Consider the following 9,154-nt stretch of genomic DNA (forward strand, 5'->3'; position numbering starts at 1 on the left):
GAATTGACCTCCGATGTTTCTAATTTTCTGGAAGAGGTCTCTTGTCCTTCCTATTCTATTGTCTTCTTCCACTTCCGCACATTGCTTGTTTAAAAATAATTCCTTATCTCTTCTGGCTAACCTCTGGAATTTTGCATTTAATTGGGCATATCTCCCCCCTATCACTGTTGCCTTTTGCTTTCCTTCTTTCTTGGGCTACTTCCAGTGTCTCAGCAGACAGCCATCTTGCCTTCTTGGTTTTCTTTTTCTTTGGGACGTTTTTTGTTGCCGCCTCTTGGACAATGTTGCAAACTTCTGTCCATAGTTCTTCCGGGACCCTATCTACTAAATCTAGTCCCTTAAATCTATTCTTCACTTCCACTGCATATTCATTAGGAATATTAGTGAGCTCATATCTAACTGATCTGTGGGTCTTCCCTATTCTCTTTAGTTTGATTCTAAATTGTGCAATAAGAAGTTCGTGATCTGAACTACAGTCAGCTCCAGGTCTTGTTTTTACTGTCTGTATTGATGTCCGCCACCTTTGGCTGCAAAGGATGTAGTCAATCTGATTTTGATGTCGGCCATCTGGTGAAGTCCATGAATAAAGCCATCTTTTCGGTTGTTGGAAGAGTGTTTGTTATGCACAGTGAGTTGTCCTGGCAGAATTCTATCAGCCTATGTCCCGCTTCATTTTGTTCTCCTAGACCATGCTTACCTGTAATTCCAGCTGTCATTTGACTGCCCACCTTAGCGTTCCAGTCTCCTGTAACGAAAATAACATCTCTTTTTGGTGTATTATCCAGTAGGTGCTGCAGATCCTCATAGAACTGATCTACTTCTGCTTCTTCAGCATCTGTGGTTGGGGCATATATTTGGATCACTGTGATGTTAAATGGCTTACCCTGAATTCGAATTGAGATCATTCTATCATTTTTTGGATTGTATCGAAGTACTGCTTTAGCCACTTTATTATTCATTATGGAAAGGAGGACAGGGCTCATATGTCTTTAACAGGATACCTGAGAAAGCGCCTTCTCCCTTACCAACCTGCCAGGTAACTTAGGTCATCCAAGGGCCTGCTCCTGGTGGTTCCACCTAGATCCATCCTCCATTTGGAATCCACCAGGGGAAGAGCCTTCAGCGTGGTGGCGCCCCTCCTGTGGAATTCCCTGCCTCTGGAGGTCAGGCAGGCGCCAACCTTGTACTCCTTTCGGTGCCTCCTGAAAACATCTTTATTCCAAGAAGCCTTTCCTTAATATGCAGCCTTGAATCTCTGTTTTTGCTTCTTTTAAATGGGGACGGTGTAAAAGCCGGAACGGAACGGAACAGGCCGGAACAGCCCCATTATATTAAAAAACCATACCAAAAACAGTGGCATGTGTTAGCAACACTTGAGAACAATATTTTAGGACTAAAACCATACCAATATTATATCACTATTAACCCCAAAACTCCCAAAACGACGTCCGGAACAGAATGGGATGGCCGGAACGGCCACTAGGGAACGAGCGATACCAACCAAACTCACCAGTCATGCATAACTAAATGGCAGGGATGCAATAGGCCACAAAAGTTGCCCCGAAACCACGTTCAGATACCCGTTCCGGGCAAAAACACGTATTGCGCAAAACGGGCCGTAACGGCAACTTCCCAATGAGGAAAGTCAACCAAACTCACCAGATGTACATAACTAGGTGGGACAAATATAGAAAGTTCCAAAAGTTGCCCCGAAACCACGTTCAGATACCCGTTCCGGGCAAAAACGTGTATTGCGCAAAAACGGCCGTAACGGCAGCTCCCCAATGAGGTAAGTGAACCAAACTCACCAGATGCACTTGACAAGGTGGGGCAAATATAGAAAGCTCCAAAAGTTGCCCCGAAACCACGTTCAGATGCCCGTTCCGGGCAAAAACGTGTATTGCGCAAAAACGGCTGTAACGGCAGCTTCCCAATGAGATAAGTGAACCAAACTCACCAGATGCACATGACAAGGTGGGACAAATATAGAAAGCTCCAAAAGTTGCCCCGAAACCACGTTCAGGTACCCGTTCCGGGCAAAAACACGTATTGCGCAAAACGGGCCGTAACGGCAGCTTCCCAATGAGGTAAGTGAACCAAACTCACCAGATGCACATGACAAGGTGGGACAAATATAGAAAGCTCCAAAAGTTGCCTCAAAACCATGTTCAGATACCCGTTCCGGGCAAAAACACGTATTGCGCAAAACGGGCTGTAATGGCAGCTTCCCAATGAGGAAAGTCAACCAAACTCACCAGATGTACATAACTAGGTGGGACAAATATAGAAAGTTCCAAAAGTTGCCCCGAAACCACGTTCAGATACCCGTTCCGGGCAAGAACGCGTATTGCACAAAACGGGCTGTAACGGCAGCTTCCCAATGAGGTAAGTGAACCAAACTCACCAGATGCACATGACAAGGTGGGGCAAATATAGAAAGCTCCAAAAGTTGCCTCAAAACCACGTTCAGATACCCGTTCCGGGCAAAAACACGTATTGCGCAAAACGGGCTGTAATGGCAGCTTCCCAATGAGGTAAGTGAACCAAACTCACCAGATGTACATAACTAGGTGGGACAAATATAGAAAGTTCCAAAAGTTGCCCCGAAACCACGTTCAGATACCCGTTCCGGGCAAGAACGCGTATTGCGCAAAACGGGCCGTAACGGCAGCTTCCCAATGAGGTAACTGAACCAAACTCACCAGATGCACATGACAAGGTGGGACAAATATAGAAAGCTCCAAAAGTTGCCTCAAAACCACGTTCAGATACCCGTTCCGGGCAAAAACGCGTATTGCGCAAAAACGGCCGTAATGGCAGCTTCCCAATGAGATAAGTGAGCCAAACTCAGCAGATGCACATAACTAGGTGGGGCAAATATAGAAAGCTCCAAAACTTGCCCCGAAACCACGTTCAGATACCTGTTCCGGGCAAAAACGCGTATTGCGCAAAACGGGCCGTAATGGCAGCTTCCCAATGACATAAGTGAACCAAACTCACCAGATGCACATGACAAGGTGGGACAAATATAGAAAGCTCCAAAAGTTGCCCCGAAACCACGTTCAGGTACCCGTTCCGGGCAAAAACACGTATTGCGCAAAACGGGCCGTAACGGCAGCTTCCCAATGAGGTAAGTGAACCAAACTCACCAGATGCACATGACAAGGTGGGACAAATATAGAAAGCTCCAAAAGTTGCCTCAAAACCACGTTCAGATACCCGTTCCGGGCAAAAAAGTGTATTGCGCAAAACGGGCTGTAATGGCAGCTTCCCAATGAGGTAAGTGAACCAAACTCACCAGATGTACATAACTAGGTGGGACAAATATAGAAAGTTCCAAAAGTTGCCCCGAAACCACGTTCAGATACCCGTTCCGGGCAAGAACGCATATTGCGCAAAACGGGCCGTAACGGCAGCTTCCCAATGAGGTAACTGAACCAAACTCACCAGATGCACATGACAAGGTGGGACAAATATAGAAAGCTCCAAAAGTTGCCTCAAAACCACGTTCAGATACCCGTTCCGGGCAAAAACGCGTATTGCGCAAAAACGGCCGTAATGGCAGCTTCCCAATGAGATAAGTGAACCAAACTCACCAGATGCACATGACAAGGTGGGACAAATATAGAAAGCTCCAAAAGTTGCCTCAAAACCACGTTCAGATACCCGTTCCGGGCAAAAACGCGTATTGCGCAAAAACGGCCGTAATGGCAGCTTCCCAATGAGATAAGTGAGCCAAACTCAGCAGATGCACATTAGGTGGGGCAAATATAGAAAGCTCCAAAACTTGCCCCGAAACCACGTTCAGATACCTGTTCCGGGCAAAAACGCGTATTGCGCAAAACGGGCCGTAATGGCAGCTTCCCAATGAGGTAAGTGAACCAAACTCACCAGATGCACATGACAAGGTGGGACAAATATAGAAAGCTCCAAAAGTTGCCCCGAAACCACGTTCAGGTACCCGTTCCGGGCAAAAACACGTATTGCGCAAAACGGGCCGTAACGGCAGCTTCCCAGTGAGATAAGTGAGCCAAACTCACCAGATGCACATGACAAGGTGGGACAAATATAGAAAGTTCCAAAAGTTGCCCCGAAACCACGTTCAGATACCCGTTCCGGGCAAGAACGCGTATTGCGCAAAACGGGCCGTAACGGCAGCTTCCCAATGAGGTAAGTGAACCAAACTCACCAGATGCACATGACAAGGTGGGACAAATATAGAAAGCTCCAAAAGTTGCCTCAAAACCACGTTCAGATACCCGTTCCGGGCAAAAACGCGTATTGCGCAAAAACGGCCGTAATGGCAGCTTCCCAATGAGATAAGTGAACCAAACTCACCAGATGCACATGACAAGGTGGGACAAATATAGAAAGCTCCAAAAGTTGCCTCAAAACCACGTTCAGATACCCGTTCCGGGCAAAAACGCGTATTGCGGAAAAACGGCCGTAATGGCAGCTTCCCAATGAGATAAGTGAGCCAAACTCAGCAGATGCACATAACTAGGTGGGGCAAATATAGAAAGCTCCAAAACTTGCCCCGAAACCACGTTCAGATACCTGTTCCGGGCAAAAACGCGTATTGCGCAAAACGGGCCGTAATGGCAGCTTCCCAATGACATAAGTGAACCAAACTCACCAGATGCACATGACAAGGTGGGACAAATATAGAAAGCTCCAAAAGTTGCCCCGAAACCACGTTCAGGTACCCGTTCCGGGCAAAAACACGTATTGCGCAAAACGGGCCGTAACGGCAGCTTCCCAGCTGTGTGGTTTTATCCTGGTTGCGCTTTTTATACTGTATTTCGTAATTGTGTTTTAAACTGTTGGGTGTTTTACTGTGGTTTTAATTTTTGTGAACCGCCCAGAGAGCTTCGGCTATTGGGCGGTATAAAAATGTAATAAATAAATAAATAAAAATAAATAAATAAATAAATAAGTGAACCAAACTCACCAGATGCACATGACAAGGTGGGGCAAATATAGAAAGCTCCAAAAGTTGCCCCGAAACCACGTTCAGGTACCCGTTCCGGGCAAAAACGTGTATTGCGCAAAATGGGCCGTAACGGCAGCTCCCCAATGAGGTAAGTGAACCAAACTCACCAGATGCACATGACAAGGTGGGACAAATATAGAAAGCTCCAAAAGTTGCCTCAAAACCACGTTCAGATACCCGTTCCGGGCAAAAACGCGTATTGCGCAAAAACGGCCGTAACGGCAGCTTCCCAATGAGATGAGTGAGCCAAACTCACCAGATGCACATAACTAGGTGGGGCAAATATAGAAAGCTCCAAAAGTTGCCCCGAAACCACGTTCAGATACCCGTTCCGGGCAAAAACGCGTATTGCGCAAAAACGGCTGTAACGGCAGCTTCCCAATGAGGTAAGTCAACCAAACTCACCAGATTCACATAACTAGGTAGGGCAAATATAGAAAGCTCCAAAAGTTGCCCCGAAACCACGTTCAGATACCCGTTCCGGGCAAAAACACGTATTGCTCAAAACGGGCCGTAACGGCAGCTTTCCAATGAGGTAAGTCAACCAAACTCACCAGATGCGCATTACTAGGTGGGACAGATATAATAACCTCTGAAATTTCCATGAAAGTCAGGTTCTGTTACCCATTCCGGGCCATAGTTCATATTCCCAAAATTAGCTGGAAAAGAAAATTATGGGTGAGGAAAATGAGGCACTATCTATTGTCGGGAAATTGCCTCGAAAGGCAACTTCTATGTGTGTGAATGCAATCAAATAAACTACTTTCATTGTACTAACTGGAACATTTAATAAACTTTCTCAGAATCCAGAGTGAAGTTCTGCAAAGATGGTTTCCTACAGAAGCCCATAGTTGTCATGTGGTTTGATAGTGTGCTTAAAATATCAGTCTATGATGGCATTGTTGGAGTTGGCCTGTCTCATTCCATCATGAAGCTTACAATGACCTGTGGCTATTCACATCTTTCAACCTAACTTATCCCACAGGGTTATTACAAAATTGGGAAAGGCCATTGTAGTTCACCATGCGTTTCTGGGTGGCGGGTGGGATATAAATGTTCTGTCAAAAAAGCCTAGGTCTTTTGAGGATTGCCATGGGAGTACTGGAGGCTGCATTCGCGGCCCCCAACCCCTTCCAGGGCTGATGGAGGCCTTCCCCCTCAGCCCTTTCCCCCAGGAAATTGGGTGCCAGTCCTGGTTGCCCTGGAGATCTCCATTTTTCCAGAGGTCCCCTGGGTTTTCCGGGTCATCTGGTCACCCTTATCACACCAGGAGACAAAGCGTTAATGCCCACATTCCACAATCTTGACAGGTACCCCTCCCCTCCCCAAACATGGAATTTATTTTTAAAAGCCAATCACACAATTTTTAATTGTATGTTAGGTGTCTTGAATAGGTTAGCCCCATGTGAATAAGAGGGAGCTAGGTTGACCATTTGTTTGATTCAGTATAACCCATTGTCATTGGCTGTGATTTTCTGAAGCTTTATTAACATATACGCTTCTTTAGTCATATTCTTTATGAAAACATGAATACAAGAAAAATAACCACAAACAGTAAGAACAAAAACAATGTACATAATATCTATCTATATATACTCTCTCTCTCTCTCTCTCTCTGTTTGTGTGTGTGTGTGTATGTGTGTGTAAATGTAAATGCTAACATATAGCACCTGTTAACATAATTTTTTGCCTACAGTGTAGATTATTCATTTCTCACAACACTTTGGACATTTGAATATACCACGAGAAGCTTGATTTATCTCAAGGCAAGAGAGATGGTACCAGTCCTGACATGCTCCCTCGCACAGAACCATGGTGTCCTTCTTGGGTTTCTTGCACTGATCACCCATTAAGCACAAAGACCAAGATGAAGTGTAACACTGTTGTATTGCTGAAGACAAGAACTGGATTGTAGAGAATGCTCCTTTCGGTGATTTTCTAGAAACAGGACTATTGAATTGCTTAACTTCTCTCTGATTTATTTCCTTCTTTGTTCTCTGCTGCTGTCTCTGCATTAAAATTGGCTGTGGAAGAAATGATTTGTGCTTGAGAAGTTAATTTGCAGTCCACTGCCGCACAGGCACCATGTCTGCTGGGAAAGGGACAGGTGAGCCACTGCATAGCACATGTGCAAAGAGACATACAAAAAGTTTGGTTGACTTACCTCATTGGGAAGCTGCCGTTACGGCCCGTTTTGCACAATACACTTTTTTGCCCGGAACGGGTATCTGAACGTGGTTTTGAGGCAACTTTTGGAGCTTTCTATATTTGTCCCACCTTGTCATGTGCATCTGGTGAGTTTGGTTCACTTACCTCATTGGGGAGCTGCCGTTACGGCCGTTTTTGCGCAATACACTTTTTTGCCCGGAACGGGTACCTGAACGTGGTTTCGGGGCAACTTTTGGAGCTTTCTATATTTGTCCCACCTTGTCATGTGCATCTGGTGAGTTTGGTTCACTTATGTCATTGGGAAGCTGCCATTACGGCCCGTTTTGCGCAATACGCGTTTTTGCCCGGAACGGGTATCTGAACGTGGTTTCGGGGCAACTTTTGGAGCTTTCTATATTTGTCCCACCTTGTCATGTGCATCTGGTGAGTTTGGTTCACTTACCTCATTGGGAAGCTGCCGTTACGGCCCGTTTTGCGCAATACGTGTTTTTGCCCGGAACAGGTATCTGAACGTGGTTTCGGGGCAACTTTTGGAGCTTTCTATATTTGTCCCACCTTGTCATGTGCATCTGGTGAGTTTGGTTCACTTTCCTCATTGGGAAGCTGCCGTTACGGCCCGTTTTGCGCAATACGCGTTTTTGCCCGGAACGGGTATCTGAACGTGGTTTCGGGGCAAGTTTTGGAGCTTTCTATATTTGCCCCACCTAGTTATGTGCATCTGCTGAGTTTGGCTCACTTATCACACTGGGAAGCTGCCGTTACGGCCCATTTTGCGCAATACGTGTTTTTGCCCGGAACGGGTATCTGAACGTGGTTTCGGGGCAACTTTTGGAGCTTTCTATATTTGTCCCACCTTGTCATGTGCATCTGGTGAGTTTGGTTGACTTTCCTCATTGGGAAGCTGCCGTTACGGCCCGTTTTGCGCAATACGCATTTTTGCCCGGAACGGGTATCTGAACGTGGTTTCGGGGCAAGTTTTGGAGCTTTCTATATTTGCCCCACCTAGTTATGTGCATCTGCTGAGTTTGGCTCACTTATCTCACTGGGAAGCTGCCGTTACGGCCCATTTTGCGCAATACGTGTTTTTGCCCGGAACGGGTATCTGAACGTGGTTTCGGGGCAACTTTTGGAGCTTTCTATATTTGCCCCACCTAGTTATGTGCATCTGCTGAGTTTGGTTCACTTACCTCATTGGGAAGCTGCCGTTACGGCCGTTTTTGCGCAATACACGTTTTTGCCCGGAACGGGTATCTGAACGTGGTTTCGGGGCAAGTTTTGGAGCTTTCTATATTTGCCCCACCTAGTTATGTGCATCTGCTGAGTTTGGCTCACTTATCTCACTGGGAAGCTGCCGTTACGGCCCATTTTGCGCAATACGTGTTTTTGCCCGGAACGGGTATCTGAACGTGGTTTCAGGGCAACTTTTGGAGCTTTCTATATTTGCCCCACCTAGTTATGTGCATCTGCTGAGTTTGGTTCACTTACCTCATTGGGAAGCTGCCGTTACGGCCGTTTTTGCGCAATACACGTTTTTGCCCGGAACAGGTATCTGAACGTGGTTTCGGGGCAACTTTTGGAGCTTTCTATATTTGCCCCACCTAGTTATGTGCATCTGCTGAGTTTGGCTCACTTATTTCACTGGGAAGCTGCCATTACGGCCCATTTTGCACAATACACGTTTTTGCCCGGAACGGGTATCTGAACGTGGTTTCGGGGCAACTTTTGGAGCTCTCTATATTTGTCCCACCTAGTTATGCGCATCTGGTGAGTTTGGTTGACTTTCCTCATTGGGAAGCTGCCGTTACGGCCCGTTTTGCGCAATACGTGTTTTTGCCCGGAACGGGTATCTGAACATGGTTTCGGGGCAACTTTTGTGGCTTATTGCATCCCTGCCATTTAGTTATGCATGTCTGGTGAGTTTGGTTGGTATCGCTCGTTCCCTAGTGGCCGTTCCGGCCATCCCATTCTGTTCCGGACGTCGTTTTGGGAGTT

Source organism: Elgaria multicarinata, chromosome 4 (genome assembly GCF_023053635.1).
Source record: "Elgaria multicarinata webbii isolate HBS135686 ecotype San Diego chromosome 4, rElgMul1.1.pri, whole genome shotgun sequence".
NCBI lineage: Eukaryota > Metazoa > Chordata > Lepidosauria > Squamata > Anguidae > Elgaria > Elgaria multicarinata.